The sequence below is a fragment of the Halictus rubicundus genome, chromosome 4 (assembly GCF_050948215.1).
Source record: "Halictus rubicundus isolate RS-2024b chromosome 4, iyHalRubi1_principal, whole genome shotgun sequence".
In the NCBI taxonomy this organism is placed as follows: domain Eukaryota; kingdom Metazoa; phylum Arthropoda; class Insecta; order Hymenoptera; family Halictidae; genus Halictus; species Halictus rubicundus.
This window is the reverse complement of record NC_135152.1, coordinates 423,060-442,819: the sequence shown is the minus strand read 5'-3', so window position 1 is coordinate 442,819 and position 19,760 is coordinate 423,060. Positions and strand designations below refer to the sequence as shown.

Sequence of the window (19,760 nt, the reverse complement as noted above, 5' to 3'; positions counted from 1 at the left end):
GTCTGCGAGGAATCGAACATTCAGAGTGTTTACTTCTAGTTTCTATTATGACGAGACAATTTCCGTATTACTTCCGAAATCGATTAGCAATATCGCATAGTAATGTATCGTTATTCGGTGGACGAGAAGGCGGATATGGTACGTATTTATTACCAGTGCAATGGAAATAAAAGACGAAGTAAATTGAAACACCTAGAAGAATATCCGGACAGAGTGCAACCAAATGAAAATTAGTTTGTTTTGTGTGCCAAGCGTTCGAAGGAAATAGGGTCTTTCCAAAATAAGTGTCATAATCGGAAATGTCTTCTTTATGAAGATAAAAAGTTAGAAGTCCTCTTACATTTTGAAGAAAATCCGACAATTTCGTTACGAAAAGTAGCTTCACATTGGTATAAAATATTCATAATGTTTCTTCCATTTCTGACCCTGCATGACTTTGAAGGTCACTGTGCAGTATACGGATGAATTCGTCTAGACACACACTTTCATATGATATAAAAAAATATACAGCATTCCATTTAAAAAATTGAAGGTCACCTTCATATCTAACAGAATAGCAGAAACTAAAAAAAATTACATACGCCATTCTGTTGCATATAAAAAACAGTACTACTTTTCCCTCTTTCATTTTTTTCTAATATTTACTATTTACAAGAAAAAACGCTGGCTAGTAATAGCGTGAACACCCTGCATATGTAACACTTGAAACGTTGTGTTAACAAAAAAAAAAAAAAAACACTAGACACGTAATCTGAAGTGGAATATAATTTTGCTGTTCATTTGTACTAAAAAGGAACGATTTCTAGTCTTTCTAGTCTAGTCTACCCGCAATTTGCAACAAAATAAAATTATTAATGACCGCTAATACGATATAAAAGTTAAAATTTCTGCACACCATAGAACTGTTTGTGCAGGAAATAAAATATTAATTCTGCAGTCTAATTAGAACAATCGATATTACTTGGAAGGAATTTAATGTTGTGTTAAAATTAATTGTTAAAGTTTATTCGACTTTTACTTAAAAAGGCGATTAAATTTTATAGTCAACTTACTTCTTGCTTCTGTCACATTCGTAGACTATCAGAAACATTTGGGTTATTGAATGTTTATGTGACTTGTAGATTGTGTTTCAAAACAGCGTTTTCGTTTTAAAACAGAATAACCGATAGGAAAAGTTTTTAAATATACTGCTTCCAACAATTGGATTTACTATTTTCATTTTCCACGACCGACAAAAACGCTCCTTCTAACTAGGAATTCTGTCTCGATGATTCCTTTTCCGCCTAATGAGACAATAGCAACGGCAAGCAAAAAATTGATGATACAGACGGACTATGTATTGAGTTGTATGTAGTGAGTTGTTATAATATATTGATTGTAATTCTCTACCTTCATAAATGAAACGAAGATATTGTTAGATACCGTTCTAACCTAGATAATATGTATCTAGGCATTAGTTAAAAATAAGTAGTCTCAAAATTCCTTCCTGTATATATATGTATATAATTACTCATGAATCCTGAACCATGTTCAGACAGAGGATAGAATTATTAAACATATATAAATAAGTATGTATTTAAAACGTCTTCTTCTTAAAGCTTCCGCACACTCAATTCAGCTTACAACTCTTTGTTTCATTTATTATGTTTCTTTCTCGTTTTCACCACACATATCCAGACATCCACCCCCCTTGTTTTTATTGAATACATATTTCTCATGTATAATAAAAACAATAATTCGTATACATAATTTACTTCACCCTTGCAATAAAAAATAATAAATGATTTTCATACATTACACGCACACCGATTACCTATTACCTACTTACACATTACCGATTATCTACTCACCCTTTTAATCCTTCCTTATTTAATACATAACCAAACAGTTTAGTACAACCAAACATTTTCATATATCTAATATTTGGTTTTCTTCCATCCTCCGTCAAAAATTCAAAGGTAACTTTAAATCTGACGTTACCTCTCTCAATTACTCCGTTACATTGCGGCGTTCTTGCTGGACTCAATTCATGTTTTATTCCTTTATTCTCTAACCGTAACTTCAAATCCCTTCCTATAAATTGTCCTCCATTATCTGATCGAACCGTCTTTAATTTCTTTCCTGATTGATTTTCTTTCAATACTATTAATTTCTTCAATACTTCCGCCGCTTCTCTCTTTTTTTAATACTTTAATAAACATAACTCCGGAATAATCATCTATTATTGTATATACATACTTCTTTCCTCCTTGTGATACAGGATTTATAGGCCCAATACGATCCATATGTCATAACTCCAAAATCTTTGTTTTCCTTTTTTCTAATTTTTTGTGGACTTTCCTGTTTGTTTTTCCTTCAACGTTGTGTAATCATTTTGTCTTGCTCCGACATTCTTATCACCAATTCTACTTTCTTCATCTGTTCAATTATCTTCTCAATCACATGTCCCAATCTTTGATGCCAAATATCCTCATCTATTGTCACCGTTACTGCTTCATTTCTCATCTGCTTTGACTCCACAAAATAAGCATTACCTTTGCGCACTGCTAACATCTGTACTTTCCCATGATCTTTATATACTTTAGCTCCATATTTGTCGAACGTTACCTTATATCCGTGGTCTGTGAATTTTGCCATAATAAATTGCTGTTCAAATCAGGAATACACAACACATTCTTTAACCTTAATGCATTATCAATTACATCCTGCTTCATTGGAATTTCCCGTGTTCCACTGGAACCTAGTTTTCGTCCTCCTCTGTCTGCTAAAGTAATCTCTCGTTCTTCGCTATACAACTTGTCAAATACTTCTAACTCATATGGCATGTGGCTCGTAGAGCCTGAATTCAATAACTAAGTAATTGTACTCTTACCTTCGCATTCCTTTCTTTTTTCCTCTACTTTATTTATACACACTCGGTCCATACTAGTCATTATTGCTTCATCTGTCATTTTCATCATAGTTTCACCTCTACCTCTACCTCGTTCACGTATTATTCCTCTCTATTGGTTTACTCCTCTTCCTCTTTGGAATCCAGCGTATCCATCTCTCTGTCCTCTTTCTCTGACGAATTCGCTATTTCTCGATTTCTTGCACTCAGCTGCTATATGACCAAATCCTTGACAGCTAAAACATTTTTGTTTACTATAACACTCACCTGATAGATGCGCCTTTTCTCCACAGTTATAACGATATATATCATTCTTCCCCTTTTCTCTAATTCTCCTTACATCTTCCTCTCTCTCGGTTCTCTCGTCTTTTCGCTTTTCTCGTCTAACTTCTTCTTGATTTAAAGCGAATCGAATTTCACTGACAGTTGTCTTCTTTTGTTTTTCTAGAATTCCTAACATTTTGATCAAATTCTTGTGTGAGGCCTTTCATAATATACATTTGTGGTGTCGCGTCGATCCCGGAATTGGGGAGAATCGGCTCGCGACTGGGTAATGGTTTAACGGCGAATGAGTGTAAATTCAAACTCCGGAGAACTAGTCTTTATTTCTAAAATGCAAGACTCGGCTTGCCTTCGGTAACTTCTAAGCAGCTCGGTGCTTGAAGGAATTCGGTTCTCGATAGTTCTAGACAGCTCGGTGTACTAGTCAGTTCGGTGTATCAGACAGTTCTGTTGTTGTTACAATATTTTGGAATAAGGTAGGCTCGGATGTGGGTGTGGTCTTAGGAAGTTGTCTATGATTGGTTGAAGGATGTGTTTGGAAGTGGTGGAAAATTAGGAAGAGTGGGAGTGGAAGATACATTTGGTTACAGGCGGCTACGGCTATAAAACTATAAATTTCGGTACGCTAACGGTTCGCAGGTCAACATGTGATCGTCAGCTGAGGTTGTTCGGATTTTTGACTACGCCAAACTACGGTAGGTTTTTTATGGCGGTCATGGTCATTATGCCGCGGGTGGTTAGTTTAACTGACCTTCACGGTTGTACTGACGTCCCTTTGCAGAGGGTTTTTACGACGGAACAACATTTTTAATTCGTATTTTTCTATAGCCTTTCCTAATTGTGCACATTGATTCCTTAGACCCTCCGCTCTATTAATGTAATCGTCAACACTTTCTTCTCGTGTCATTCGTAAATTTGTAATTTCACATAAGTTTTTCGCTTTCATTTGTTCCGTCTCCGTTGCCATATTATATTTGATCGCATTCTACAAATTGCTCGTGCTTTTTTCATTACAATATTTTAATATGTGCGCCTTTCACATTGTATTTTTCATTATGGTCCTAGCTGCACTATTATTATCATCCCATTCATCCCATTTGGTGAATTTCTCATTGTATCTTTCTTCTGAGGGCTGCGGTTTAATAGGCTGCTGTATCCCTATCACTTTCTTCCATAATTTTCCGGACCTCAAAATTCCTTCTATTTTTTCCTTCCGTAGGAAATACTTCGTATCACTTAACGGCTCGTCACTCGTCAAATTCCACCCATCAGCCATTATTCTTTCCATTTGATCACACGAGTCTCGTTAATTTTTTTTTTAAATTTTCTCTTCTGTTGACTTTTTTAGACCACGCTCTGCTACCATTTGTTCAGGCAGAGGATAGAATTATTAAACATACATAAATAACTATGTATTTAAAACTTCATGATATAAACAAATACAATCAATGACAGACATTTCACGAATGAACGCTCCTTCCTGCACACTCAATTCTTTTATTCATGCACAAACCATACTCTTGACCCTCTTGCTCACCGATCCCGAATCATGTCGTTGCTCTTACTCATCAACCCTTACAATTATTAACATCCACGAATTCCTACGGGACTTTTAAGCTAAAAATTGGGCCACAACCTAACAGTTCCAGAAACTGTGTATCGTCTTCAAATCTGTTTTTAACACATTGATAAGATTTCGTGCACTAAGTTTAGTCTAAGTTTATTCTACAAATAATAATTAGACATCTAATTTATAAAATGGAAATGTTCTTAACAAATTTTAATAATAGGGTGTATGAAGTCCCACCTGACAAATAATACAAATATTCTTAACCTGGACGATCTAGGATTAAAGTTCCGTTGTATGAACACAACATTTGAAATAATGATAGGTTCACTGCGCGAACTAGCTTGTTTTGTGTGATAGTGTCTTATCCACTGCAGCAGCAGTCTCTTGAGTTTCCGCAGCGTAGATAGTTAGACGTAGTTTATTAAGAAATTTATTGAAAGTTATCGTGCTAATTGGGCGAAATAATCACAGGTTCACAGTGTGATTTATTCATAAAGTACTCTTTATAATTCATAGTTTGAAAGAATCTTATAAGATAAGAACAAAATTCTTTGATGTTTGTACATATATTTTAATACTAATTATGATATATAATAATTGCAGAAAAAATTCATAGATCTTCAAATATTGCGAATAATTTTTTACAATTAGGTGATAAATATGGCTCCAAAAAGGACAGAAGAACAGATGAAAGATTTTTTACGAAGCTTACAAAAATAAATTAAACACATCGCTAATAAGGACAAAATTAGATTTATCAATTGTTGTACGACGTGTGCGGCAAGTTTTAAAAACGCGTAAGACCCTTCGGTACAGAAAAATTAACAAATGTGAGAGAACTACAATTTACCCAAGATCACGTGTTATGGGCTGAAAAATGGAGAAGTCTGATTTCTTCAGACGTCAAAAAATTTCATTTATATGGTCTGGATAATTTTCAGTAGTACTGAAAATTACTATCAATAAGAGATTGGAACGAGCAGGAATTACGGAGGAAGTAGCGTTATGATTTGAACAGCGTTTTGCTATAACGATAAACTTCAATCACGTGGTTTCGGCCAAAGCCGAAAGATCGTGTAGAATCAATTAAAAAATACTTCGAAGCAGCCGAAGTTGAAGTCATGCCTCGGCCATCAAAAAGTCCAGATCTTAACTCAATTGAAAACCTTTGGGACAGTTTAGTTCGTAAAGTTTACAGTAGTAGGAAACAATATAGTGTGAATCAATTAACCAGCTAACTGTGTTTGACGAGTATACTCGTCATGAAGAAACGGCAATATTTTGTGTAATGACGAGTATACTCGTCAAAACAGCTATAATTCAAACAGCGGTTAATTTTTGCGACGCAACTTAGGTAAACATTTTTCAAAGAGGTCGCAACAGCTAACTGGTTAAAGAATAGCAGAGAAGTATGATCTCAAATCAGAAAAGAAATGTTGCAAAAATTAGTCGATCCAATGCAGAGAATATTTAGAGATCATAAAAAAAATAGTTATCCGAGAGTCGATGACGTAGAATCGGTTACCCCCACTATCGTGTTGTTGACATATATCGAGAATTCACTGTATACCTACGTTAGGCTTGGCGCAAATTGTGCCACATCGAAGAATTCAGTGACATTTAGCTAAAAAGTCAACTTTCTCGGGTTTATTAAAGGCTATAGCCGGTTTTGGGGGCCAAATCGGCCCTGGAAGGGATTTTATTCCAATTTGCGCCATTCGATAGCCTACCAAAAAAGATACCTTTCAGCCAAGTTTTAGCCCTATAGCTCATCTGTAAGGGTAGTTATAGAGGAAAAACGAAAATCCAGTTTTTGGCCCATTTTCCCCATTTAATGACAATTTAAAATTCTGAAAAAAATCTGACATATTTCGGACACCAAACCACATACTTTAAACCGTTTTCAGATTTTTCCGTTGCAAACTCGGGCTGTAAAAATCGAAAAACACGAAAAAATACAGATTTCATATGGAAATCTAAGAGTGACAACAACAGAATTAATTTAGCAATAAGATATTGTCCTAAGCATTATGCTCAATTTTTTTCAAATTCCTGCGATTGGTGCGTCATAGTAGGAAAAAATAAAAACCACTTTTTTCAGCGTTTTTTCCGTGAAAAACTAAGTTATAATTATCGTAAAAATATGTTATGTAATATTAAACATCCCTAAGTTCAGAGAAACATCGTCCAGACTTAAAAAATTGCGTAATACAAAAAACGACAATTATACTACGCAGAATATATCCCAATATTTCGAAGGTATTTTCAACGGCGCCGGTTGGTGCAGTAGCTATGGTCTCCGACTACGGAACCGCTGAAGACTTTTTGGACCAGGTTCGCATCCCGCCCCGGTCCAATTTTTTTTTTCTTTAATCAGAGGTTTTTTCGATTTCTAACCGTATGATTGTTGTTACGCTGTTGTAGAAACATTTTTTAACTATGTTTAAACTATTTCTTAATAATTTTCCGGAAAAATATTGTTGGAGTACTTTCGGCCTTTAGTCATCTACGGGCTGTATTACTTATCTACTTAACATTTTTTTTACATGGAATAAGGGATTGATTATTTTTGTGACAGAAAATATATATATGAAGTATTATTAGGAATACTTATCTGTAATAATTATAGGTGGATTGGTGTGCAGTGGAATCATGTATGGCGTTTTCAGTCTTCGTCGCTATCTTCGTCAATTGTCGGTGTTATTTGGTCGTTATTGAAAATTCTGATGAGCAACTCTGCTGGCCGAACTATGTCTGTGTCGTATCGAGCATAAGATAAATAATAAATGATAGCAGCTACATGTGAGCAACATCCAATAGTGCGATTACCATTGGCACATTCACAACAATACCGTTTTATACCGGAATGACCAGTTGAGTTTGGTATATAATCTATGTAGCATTTGTACGTTTTGCGGTTGATATGTCGCGATTTTACTTCGGATTTTACAATATTATTATTTTCTATTAAATAACGGACATTAATTTTATTATCGTGTTCATCCATTATCTCGGCCAAATACGAAACAGCTTGAGATAATTGGTATGATCCCTTGAAAAGTATCTTCAAATCTTCTTCTGTCATTTCTGGAAAATCAAAAATATCGGTGGAAGATATGTTTTTAAACGGCGTTTTTCTGCGACAGCTGCCCGTTGCTTGTAAAACATATAATAAAAAACAGCAAAGACTATTGGAACACCTCAATAAAGCAATGTCCACGGCTCGATTGTTTCAGTTAAATGCCCAAAGTCCTGAATCGAAAACGTCCTTCATCAGGAATTTTTCCAGACAACAATGGTTATAGTTGTCCGAAGCATAAACCTCGTTTTCATAATATCCCTAATAACATTTTTACTTGACAGAAACAGATACAACAATACCTCCCGACCCCAATATAACACTAGATTTATTATTAACAATAAGTAATGTACCGACTAAAGATAAAAGATTTAATAGACAAGTCGATGCACTTATTCCATGTAAAAAAATGTTAAGTAGATAAGTAATATAGCCCGTAGATGACTAAAGGCCGAAAGTACTCCAAAAATATTTTTCCGGAAAATTATTAAAAAATAGTTTAAACATAGTTAAAAAATGTTTTTACAACAGCGTAACAACAATCATACGGTTAGAAATCGAAAAAACCTCTGATTAAAGAAAAAAAAAATTGGACCGGGGCTGGATGCGAACCAGGTCCAAAAAGTCTTCAGCGGTTCCGCAGTCGGAGACCATAGCTACTGCACCAACCGGCGCCGTTGAAAATACCTTCGAAATATTGGGATATATTTTGCGTAGTATAATTGTCGTTTTTTGTATTACGCCATTTTTTAAGTCTGGACGATGTTTCTCTGAACTTACGGATGTTTAATATTACATAATATATTTTTACGATAATTATAACTTAGTTTTTCACGGAAAAAACGCCGAAAAAAGTGGTTTTTATTTTTTCCTACTATGACGCACCAATCGCAGGAATTTGAAAAAAATTGAGCATAATACTTAGGACAATATCTTATTGCTAAATTAATTCTGTTGTTGTCACTCTTAGATTTCCATATGAAATCTGTATTTTTTCGATTTTTACAGCCAGAGTTTGCAACGGAAAAATCTGAAAACGGTTTAAAGTATGTGGTTTGGTGTCCGAAATGTGTCATTATTTTTTTCAGAATTTTAAATTTTCATTAAATGGGGAAAATGGGCCAAAAACTGGATTTTCGTTTTTCCTCTATAACTACCCTTATAGATGAGCTATAGGACTAAAACTTGGCTGAAAGGTATCTTTTTTGGTAGGCTATCGAATGGCGCAAATTGGAATAAAATCCCTTCCAGGGCCGATTTGGCCCCCAAAACCGGCTGTGCTACTACCGGGGATTTACCGATGCAAGGGTCGTTAAATAATACTCGCCGTACGATCCTGTTGGGCTACGACACTCCGTTTATTTATTCAGGTGTACACTATAGAGACACTCTCCCGACAAACTCACTCTCCGGCGGTCGCTTAATTACTATCTCCGGGGTCTGGCGTCCTACCCCTGGTCGCCTACCCGATTGTCGCCGATAGGGTCCTTCCCCCTCTCTGCGGCCTCTTCTTCAGCTAGCTCCGATCTCCACAATCCCTCCTTTTTCAGTTTAAGCTTTTGGGTCTTTAATTGCGAATTTCCATCATCTTCGGGTTGAACTCCTTTTTTTGATTCCGCGTATGTCGCCGTACTACTGCTAGGGACCCTAGTAGACGTGTTTGTTTTATGATCGGCTCCACTTTGTTTTGGGCTAGCTGGCAATTTCTTCACATGTGTCGTGTGTCTTCTGAATGTTGTTCCGTCTTTTTCTAACGTAAGTTCATTCCCCTTTTTTCCTATCACTTTGTATTCGGCTTTTCCGAACCTACATTCCAGTTTGTTTGAGGCTGTCATATTTTGTGCTATCACTTTGTCTCCTGGCTGTATGTCGCTGGTTTTTGCTCCTCTTGCTTTGTCTTCTCTTTCTTTTCCTTTTTGTTTTTCGACCATGTCACTATCTTTTGCTTCCGTGTCTCCTACTGTGGCTATTAGGTCTGTTATCGACGGTATTTTGTCTCTGATGTTCCTCCCCAGTAAAAGTTCTGACGGAGATTCCCAGTTGTTCCGTGGGGTGTGACGTTGTACATTAACAAAAATTTCTGTATCTCCGCTTGGTAGTCTTTTCCATTAGCATGTGCGATTTGCAAGCGCTTTAGGATTGACTTGTTCATGTTTTCTACCTCTCCATTAGCTTGCGGCCAATAAGGCGGCGTATGGATGAGTTTGATATTGTGAGTATTACAAAATTCCTTAAATTCACTGCTAGCAAATTGCCTTCCATTGTCAGCCCTAATACTTTTTGGAACCCCCAGACGCGAGAAAATTTCCGAGAGATGGCTTATTATCGCACACGAATTTGTGACTTTCATGAATTTAATTTCTTGGTACCTGGAATAATAATCAATGATTACTAATATCATGTCTTTGTTCGGTAATGGACCCATCAAATCGATGGCAAGGCACTGCCAAGGTCCTTCCGAAAATTGGTGTCTACTCATCAGGGGTGGTTTTTTTGGTTGTGAGACTAGTAAGCAGTCTCTACAATTTTTAACAAATTTCTCGATCTGCCTATCCATTGACGGCCACCAGACTTTAACTCGTACACGTATCTTCATTACGGTTTCTCCTGGGTGTCCTTCGTGGGCTAATTCCAATACTTGTTTTGTTAATGTTTGAGGAATTACAATTCTGTTTTTTCTCAGTATTATTGGGCCCATTTACGTCAATTCTGTTCTGAAAGGGAAATATATACTTTTGTCCTGTAATGGCCAAGAATCGTTATTAATTTTGCTGACTGCATCGACTATATCTCTATCTTCTCTGCTTTCTGAGATTATTTGGGAAATTTTCATCGCCTTTGGTGCGCTTCTTTCCACTATTGCGAAGATGTGTTGGTCGCCCTCTGAAGGCTTGAAGCCTTAGCAGCCATCTCTCAATTCGTGCGGGTGGTTTCGAGGATGGCCCAAAAAAACGTTTCCAGTGGTTTGTGGTCGGTCACAAGTTCGAATTCTAATCCAGCTAGATAGAAATAGAATCTCTCCACTGCCCAGACTAAAGCTAGGCTCTCTTTTGCGGTTTGGGAATAGCGTTTTTCTACATTAGAAAGGCTTTTGCTTGCGAAAGATATCACTTTTGGGTTTTCTTGCGTGTCGAATTGCAGCAACACTGCTCCCAGCGCCACTGGGCTAGCATCTGCTATCAGTCGTGTACGCCGTTGTGGATCAAAGTATGCTAATGTTGGGAGCTTGGCTAATGAATGCTTAAGCTGTTCAAAGTGTTGTTGATGGACTTCGGCCCATTCAAATTTGATATCCGTCTTTGTTAATTTCCGCAGAGGTTCGACCGTTGTTCCTAGACCTCGGAAACTTCGTAGTTCTTCCTTGTTTTCTGGTGCCCGAAAATGTAGAGTTGTTTTTACTTTCCTTTGATCTACATCGATACCTTCGGTAGAAAGTTTATGCCCCAAGAAGTCTAATTCGGGAACTTTAAAGAGGCATATTGTTTCGTTCAATGTTACATTGTTTTCTTTTAAGGTATTCAATACAGCCTTTAAGCAGCTATCGTGCTCTGTTTCGGTTGAACCAAATACGATTATGTCATCTAGATAATTAAGACAGTTCACACAATGTGATAATATTGCCTCGAAGGTTCTTTGAAAGATTTCGACTGCCGAATTCACTCCGAACATGAGGCGCTTATAGCGGAACATGCCTTTGTGAGTGATAAATGTAGTCATGGGACGACTGTCCACGTGTAACTCAAGTTGGTGATACGCACTTAATAAGTCCAGCCGTGAAAAATATTTTGCTCTCCTTAAGTTTGTTATAAGAGAGTCAAATGTAGGTAGTGGATAGCTTTCTCTGAGGATGGCTTCATTTGCTCTGCGCATGTCTACGCAGATTCTGATATCCCCTGATGGTTTGAAGATAACCACAATCGGTGATATCCAAGCACTCGGCTGTAGGACACGCTCAATGATGTCGCTTCGCAAGGCTTCCTCCAGCTTGCCCTCAACCAGGCTTTCCACTAAGATCGGTACTCTTCTCACCGCTTGCTGAATCGGCTTTGCATAAGGATCTATGGACAGTTTCACTACCACATTCTTTATCTTCGGAAACGGTATTACTTCCTCCGTTCCGTTCGCTTGTAATCCCAGCTTTAATATTCCTAGTTGTTTTGCTGTATCTTTTCCGATCAGTGAAATGTCTCCTTTCATCACTACGTAGAATGGTGCGACGATTTCTTTGTTTCCTACCAGATTGATTGTTGTTACAAATCTATTTTTAAGTTCAAGTGGACGTCCGGATGCGTACGATTTTAGAACATCTGTGGTTTCGGTAAGATCCCATATAATTGCTCTATTCCTGGAAAGAAATTCCCAATCTTTGCCTTTTATTACATTCACCTTGGACCCAGAATCTATGAGTACTACTAGGCGTACGCCTCCAATAAGGCATTCGATTAAATCATCAGAGTTATCTGTGGTTCCTTCTTCCGAGTCAATTTTGAAGCAATCGAAGTCTTTAATCTTGTCCTGTGCCTCGAATGCTGAGGCGCTTGAATCGACATAGTTGATCCTTGATTTAAATCGTTTCTGTTTTTGCTCGGATCGTTCTGGGGTAGCAGGTCTTTTCCTTTGGTGACGCGTCCTACAACATCTAGCAAAGTGGCCCTGAAAACCACACTTGTGGCATTTCACATCCTTTGCCGGACATGCTTTTATATTGTCGGTGTGTCCGGATTTTCCGCATCTGATCATTGATGAGATTGTCTTCTTTTTTGAAATCCTAGCTTATTTATTGAGGCGTACGTGTTCGATGATGTACTCGGTCCTGGTAAACTTGCATTCATGGCTGTCGATTGATTCGCTATTTGTTCATGTACTTGGCACAATTCGATAATTTCGTCTAGTGTCCGCTCCTTCTCCAGAATCTTCTTCTGTAATTCCGTGGGGCACCAGCTATCGATGATTTTGTCTTTCATGTTTATTTCTATTGCTTCGCTCTCAGTTTTTCCAAAGGAACGGCGTTTTGCTTGTTGTCTACTTCTTAGTACGAATTTACGGAAATTCTCTCCTTCTTCCCGCTTGATGTTCCTTGAAAACATCGTTTTTCTTATCGGCGACCACCGCTTCAATAGCACCGGGCAAACTGTAGGCAACCTCTTGTAGTTGCTCGCCCCCAAAGTGTAAAAGCTTACTTCTTTTTTTTCCATAATCTGTTATATCTTCAGATGCTAGGTAAAGTTCCAGCGAACGGAGCCATTTTTCCCATTCAAGTCTGATTACATTCTTGTCTATGTTTTCACATAGAAATGGTTTTACTCCTATTCCCTATATATTTAACGCCATTTCCATAAGCTCACAGCCTTCTCACTGTACACTGCACTTCGGCTCACAGCCGTCTCACAATTCAATGCGTCTTGGCTCACAGCCGTCCCCCAATATTTATTCCGTAAATATTGGTATTCTTATACACAAAGGTTCGTAAGTATTGAAGGTGAAAAATCCTCGTCGCCAAATGTGCTACTACCGGGGATTTACCGATGCAAGGGTCGTTAAATAATACTCGCCGTACGATCCTGTTGGGCTACGACACTCAGTTTATTTATTCAGGTGTACACTATAGAGACACTCTCCCGACAACCTCACTCTCCGGCGGTCGCTTAATTACTAACTCCGGGGTCTGGCGTCCCACCCCTGGTCACCTACCCCATTGTCGCCGATAGGGTCCTTCCCCCTCTCTGCGGCCTCTTCTTCAGCTAGCTCCGATCTCCACACCGGCTATAGCCATTGTTTCCTAAATGTCCATCAACATCTAAAATGAAAACGTTAAGACAGTTTAACAAGAACTGTAATTAGAACGAATACTTAATGTTAGATACTTTAAAGATGGCAGTTTTCAACAAGAAAATTGCTTCTCTTCTTCGAGATGCCCCAACGACTACTTAATATTTCTTGTTTTTTTTTTTACAATAAAGTGCACTCTTTCGTGTAAAAAATTAACGCCGACAACAAAAGTTATTGTTTACAATATGTTAAAAATTAATATTCAATGAAGTATAGAATTTGACAAAATTTTTTTAAATTGGAAAGGAATATTTTTTACATCCTAAGAGCCCAAGCTTTTTAACAAATTGGAATGTATCCAGCATGTTTTCCTCTATGTAATTGTGTAAGAATCATTTCCCCCCTCGTCCCACTCTGGGAAATTATTATTGTTCAAAGCCGTCAATCTCACTGCGCGAGGCGTCTTTAATTGCGTATAGCGGACTCTTATGACTGATCAAATGTCTAATATCCATATTTGTGGAATTTTTCTGATTAAAATGATAGTAAACACGATATCATTCAGATCATATTTACACTCATTTTCCGCTAATATAATTGTAATGGGAAGTATCTTTCATCGTTCATTACACAAGTAAATATCATCGGAATTATATCATATTTGGTATCATTTTCAGTAGAAAAATGCCATGAATACGGTGGTGAAAATCCCACAAAAAATAATTAAAAATAAAGAAGCTTTCTTATTGGGTTAGTAGTAGTAGTCTCCTTGTAGTCTCACACCGATATACCCGACCCGTGTTATGTTCACACTCCTCGGCGGCGGCGGCTCTCGAGCTCCTTGGCGTCTCACGAGGTATACCCCACGGTAGTGGGGATAATTTCGCGACGGCTAACTCAGAAGTCTCGGCGACATATATCCCCGAATCACTTGTTACGAGCCAGGGCTGCGAGCAACGCGAAAGGCCGGCGAGGGCTTATTACCCCAGGAATATGGTTTCAATTTGTTAGTTAGGTACGCGGACGAACCCAATGCGAAATTGGGGAGCCGCTAGCATAATAGACGTCGAGGACCCACCTGATAATTTAGGGTTTGTAGATTACGCGATTTACCAAACAAGACAAATACATTTTGAATTCAAAATTTTGTTACAAGTGTTGGTGTCGCGAATGATTTTATAATAAGTATGCAATTAAAGAATTTTTATCTATGATGCACGGTTTTGACGCACTGACAATGCGGGGTCAGAGAGCAATTATGAAATTCCAAATAGAATCTATACCGAACTAACGGAATTTATAAGGTTAAAGGGCCTAGCCGATTAAGATGGTCAATACTGCCCTTAGAGGTTTTTCAATGATTAATGAACCATTCGAAAGCTGACCAAGAAAAACCCCTCTGCGTAAAATTTCAACCCCCTATCTTGTCCGTGAGGGTAGTTACAGGGTAAATTGGATTTCGCGCTTTTCCGTGCATTTTCCGCACACGGATGCTTCCTAAAATTCTGAAAAAAATGGGGCATATTTTGGATCCTCAGGCGGATTTTTGAGAATTTTTTCAGATTTTTTTGTTGCAAACTGTGGTCGTAAAAAATGAAAACCCCCCAAATAAACGGAAAAATGCAGATTTCTGGAAAATATGAAAACATGCTATTCTACTGATTAGTTCCCTGATAAAGTACTATAACAGGCAGTGTCGGCTATTTTTTCAGATTTTTTGTTGTGGGACATTATTGTCAAAAAGAATAAAAACCGAATTTTTTCGACGTTTCTACTACTAATAATTCTTTCGAAGCTCGAGAGCTGTCGCTACCACGACATTGTCGGGTATGTCGGTGTGAGACCAGAAGACCACTACTAATCCAATTACAAAATTTCTTTATTTTTCGTTATTTTTTAATGAAACTTTCACTAACATATTCGTGGAATTTTTCTGATTAAAATGAAACCAAATATGATATAATTCCAATCATATTTACTTTTGTAATGAACGATGGAAGTCTTCCCATAACAATTACATTAACGGAAAATTAGTGTAAATGTGATCTGAATTACATCGCGTTTGGTATCATTTTAATGAGAATAATGCCACAAATATATCGGTGAAAGTCTCATAAAAAAATAATTAATAATAAAGAAGTTAAATTTTTTATTTAAAGTCCTAAGCTGACGCGGCCTTTGATCTGTGCCGGCGGCCGCGACTCTCCGCGGCTCTTTCTTTCCCATACGCTGTCCTCCTCTGCGTTCGAAACTTTCATCGCTCGTTACACAAGTAAATATCATCGGAAGTGTATCATATTTGGTTCCATTTTAATCAGAAAAATGCCACGAATATGTTGGTAAAAGGTTCATAAAAAAATAAAGAAGTTTTGTAATTGGATTAGTAGTGGTCTTCTGGTGTGGCACACTCCTCGGCGGCGACGGCTCTCCAGCTTCGCTGTCGGTGTCTCCGTGCAACATTGTATCGGAGACGGACATTTTCGCAGTGTTATTGTCACTAGCGCTTAGTGGTCATAGGTTTTTGTGGCTTGTAGACGGATATGACTCTTAGGTTTCCAGCGTGCCCTGTGTATTTCAAGTGCGACACTCGGCGAGAACATCCGACTTCGTATAAGAGTCAGTAAAAAGAACGGCGGGACTGACCCGTAATGACAATTTACTGTAATTCAGAACCGTAGACAGAAAAATGCATTGCATGCAATGTCTGTACGTGAATCTGTACATAATCTATTTGTAGATTCTATTTCTATTTGATAATCTATTTGTTTAAAAAAATTGATTTGTTTAAACAATTGTTTAAATAATAAACATTTACTTATGTAAACATCTGTTGAAATAATACAAATCTATTTGCTTAAACAATCGTTTAATTAATATACATTTATGTGTCTAAACATTTGTTTAAATAATACAAATCTATTTGCTTAAACAATCGTTTAATTAATATACATTTATGTGTTTAAATATTTGTTTAAATAATAAAAATTCATTTGTTTAAACAATCGTTTAAATAATAAAAAGTATACGAATATTAATGGGAGTCACTACATATACTGTAGTACATACTTACATATTACGACTTGGCAACGTCGGATAAAGAGGTCGGTTATTTGAAGTCAAATAAAAAGAACGAATAAAGATACATGTGATTTTTTTCTCTTCGTAATATTCGTCACGAATAAAAGCGTCAAATAAATCGTCTGGCTAAATTGAGCTTCAAATAACGGATAAAGATAACCGATAAATCCTGCGCGACATCTGGATTCAAATAAGCCACATGGTGTTGTATCTATTTGTTCCAACAAAATCTGACGGATACTCTGCGACCAAGTAACTTAAGGCAAATCCGTAAGATACATCGTGGCGCTGTATTCGACTCTCAAATAAATCTCGAAGATAACCAGAAAATCATCGGAGAGACAGGCTAAATATACAGTCCAAACCAGGCGCTTGAGAGATAAAGATACAGATAAATTCTCGCGCTTCATCCGACTTCGACTAAAAGACAAAAGACACAGTGTATTTTATATACATCTTATTTGATTAATTTTTTATTTAGATACTGCCCATCTCTGCATGTACAGCCTCGACGACCCAGCGATCTTTGGTAACCGTACGAGATGAATTAGACTTCTCAGTACATAGTTAGTTGAGAACGATTGCCTTTTAATGCAGGCATGAAAACATGAAACCCAGATTCTTCCAAATATGATTTAACATCACGAAAACCACGATCTACAATACAAAGGTTTCCCCGGTTTATACGAGTTTTCAAACCAATGAGATCGCGAACAACGGTCTGAATGATTTCAGCGTCATTCTGGTTGGCATAAAAAGGTCCGAATATGTCAATGATATATACAGGGTGGCCCACATAACTCTGAACAGCTCAATATCTCGAAAACTATGCCATCGATTTTAAAGTTCTTAGACTTAAATTGCATGGAACTGAAGGGCCTTTCTGACTACATAAACGTGAAGTGGCCTCCCTTCCCCTTTAACGGGGGAGGGGAGGTACCTTTGTAATTTTAAATGGAACCCCCTATAAAATGTTACATATTTAGATTCTACCGGAAAAAACAAGTCAATTTTGTCTGAAACATTTTTTTGTCAGATACTTCCATGATGAGATATAACAGTTTGAAGTTTCGAGTTGTAGGTACTTGAAGCGCTCGGAAATAGCGTTCTGGAATTATACGCGATTCATAATTTAGAAACATTTCATAATTTAGAAAAGCGGCTTAGTAAACCTGTCACTAATGAAAATAATAGTGCCAGTATTCTTGCTGCAATTACATTAAATCCTCATATTAGTCAACGTACACTTGCACAAACATCACATATTAGTCGTTCATCAATTCAACGACTTTTGAAACGGCAAAAGATTTTGTGAGTGGCTGCAGGGTGTTGTGGAAAACGACTTTTTGTGCAAAATACTTTTTTCCGATGAGGCCACTTTTATGAATTCAGGGATGTAAATAGACATAATCTGCATTATTGGGTCGTGGAAAACCCAAATTGGATGCGATGTGTTCCCTTTCAACATCGATGGTCTTTAAATGTTTGGTGTGGCCTAATAGGAGATTTTGTGATTGGACCTTATTTTTTTCAAGAAACTGTAACATCTGCAACTTATTGTGATTTCTTAAAAACTCATTTGCCTGCGCTTTTGGAAGATGTGCCACTGCACGTTAGAAGAGAAATGTGGTTCCAACAAGACGGCGCTCCTCCACATTTTGCAATCATCACCAGGCAATTTTTGAACGAAAAATTTGGGAACAAATGGATAAGTCGTGGGGGACCTCGTCAATGGCCTTCTCGATCCCCCGATCTAACACCATTAGATTTTTTCTTATGGGGATATGTAAAGGACAAAGTTATGTTTGAACCACCGACGACAAAAGAGGATATGAAACAAAGAATACGTGACGCTTGCGCTTCAGTGACTCCCGAAATGTTAAAAAATGTTAGAACAACTTTGATGTTTCGAGTAAATAAATGTTTACAAGCCCGTGGTGGACATTTTGAACATTTAATTTAAAGTACATTTTATTTCTTCACGAATAAGCAAAGGACTCAAGCGCGTATAATTCCAGAACGCTATTTCCGAGCGCTTCAAGTACCTACAACTCGAAACTTCAAACTGTTATATCTCATCATGGAAGTATCTGACAAAAAAATGTTTCAGACAAAATTGACTTGTTTTTTCCGGTAGAATCTAAATATGTAACATTTTATAGGGGGTTCCATTTAAAATTACAAAGGTACCTCCCCTCCCCCGTTAAAGGGGAAGGGAGGCCACTTCACGTTTATGTAGTCAGAAAGGCCCTTCAGTTCCATGCAATTTAAGTCTAAGAACTTTAAAATCGATGGCATAGTTTTCGAGATATTGAGCTGTTCAGAGTTATGTGGGCCACCCTGTATATCATTTCTCATGAGTGAAACAATTTGACCTGGTGAAGAAGTGAATATAATAGTTTTTTTATATAATTGTTAGAAAGTGTTTCTTCGATGCTTCCTCTTTGAAATTTCGTTTTTTAAGACTTTAAGCGCCACGCCGGTTTTACGTGCCGTTCCGTACGGGCCGCTCGCCGATAGGCGAGCCTAAGTACAAACAAATGTCGAGTAACGTGGCGCGCGGCGATAACAAGAACGAAAAGTCTGCCGCCGGCCCATGCTGACCGAGGCCTGAATGGAAAGTCTAGCGCCGGTCACTAGGGACCGGCGTGGCGCTTAACATGTTAAATTGTGAAGCCTCAAAAATTATGGCCAGGTAAGACCGGCAAAGGACGCGGCGTTCGGCGATTCAGGTAGCTAATTGTAAGTGCACCGACTGATAGACCGCTATTCACCGGTAGGCTTGGAAGAACCAATGTCCTTTGTACTATGGATGGCATTAACCTTTACTGTACACTCGGAGTGTACAACACCCTAACAACAGATTAGGTAAAATATGTAAATGACCTTCCCCGTGCTCTTCTTTTCACTACGTGAAAATTTTTATTTTAGGACAGACGATGTCGACCCTCACGTCAAAATGTCTAAAGAATATCCAGCAACTTAATGGACACAAAACAATAAATAGTTCGGAAAAAAGCAGAATTTCAAACAGGAAGAATCGTAAAATGTGGCCATATTTTTTCAAATTTTTTAACACTTCAACCGATGGT

At 37.6% G+C, this 19,760-nt stretch overlaps 1 protein-coding gene across 1 annotated transcript in view; it reads left to right on the top strand.

Moving 5' to 3' along the window:
• Mnd (L-type amino acid transporter minidiscs) overlaps positions 1-19,760 on the top strand; it is a 354,849-nt gene that overhangs the window by 24,398 nt on the left and 310,691 nt on the right. The window lies entirely within an intron of this gene.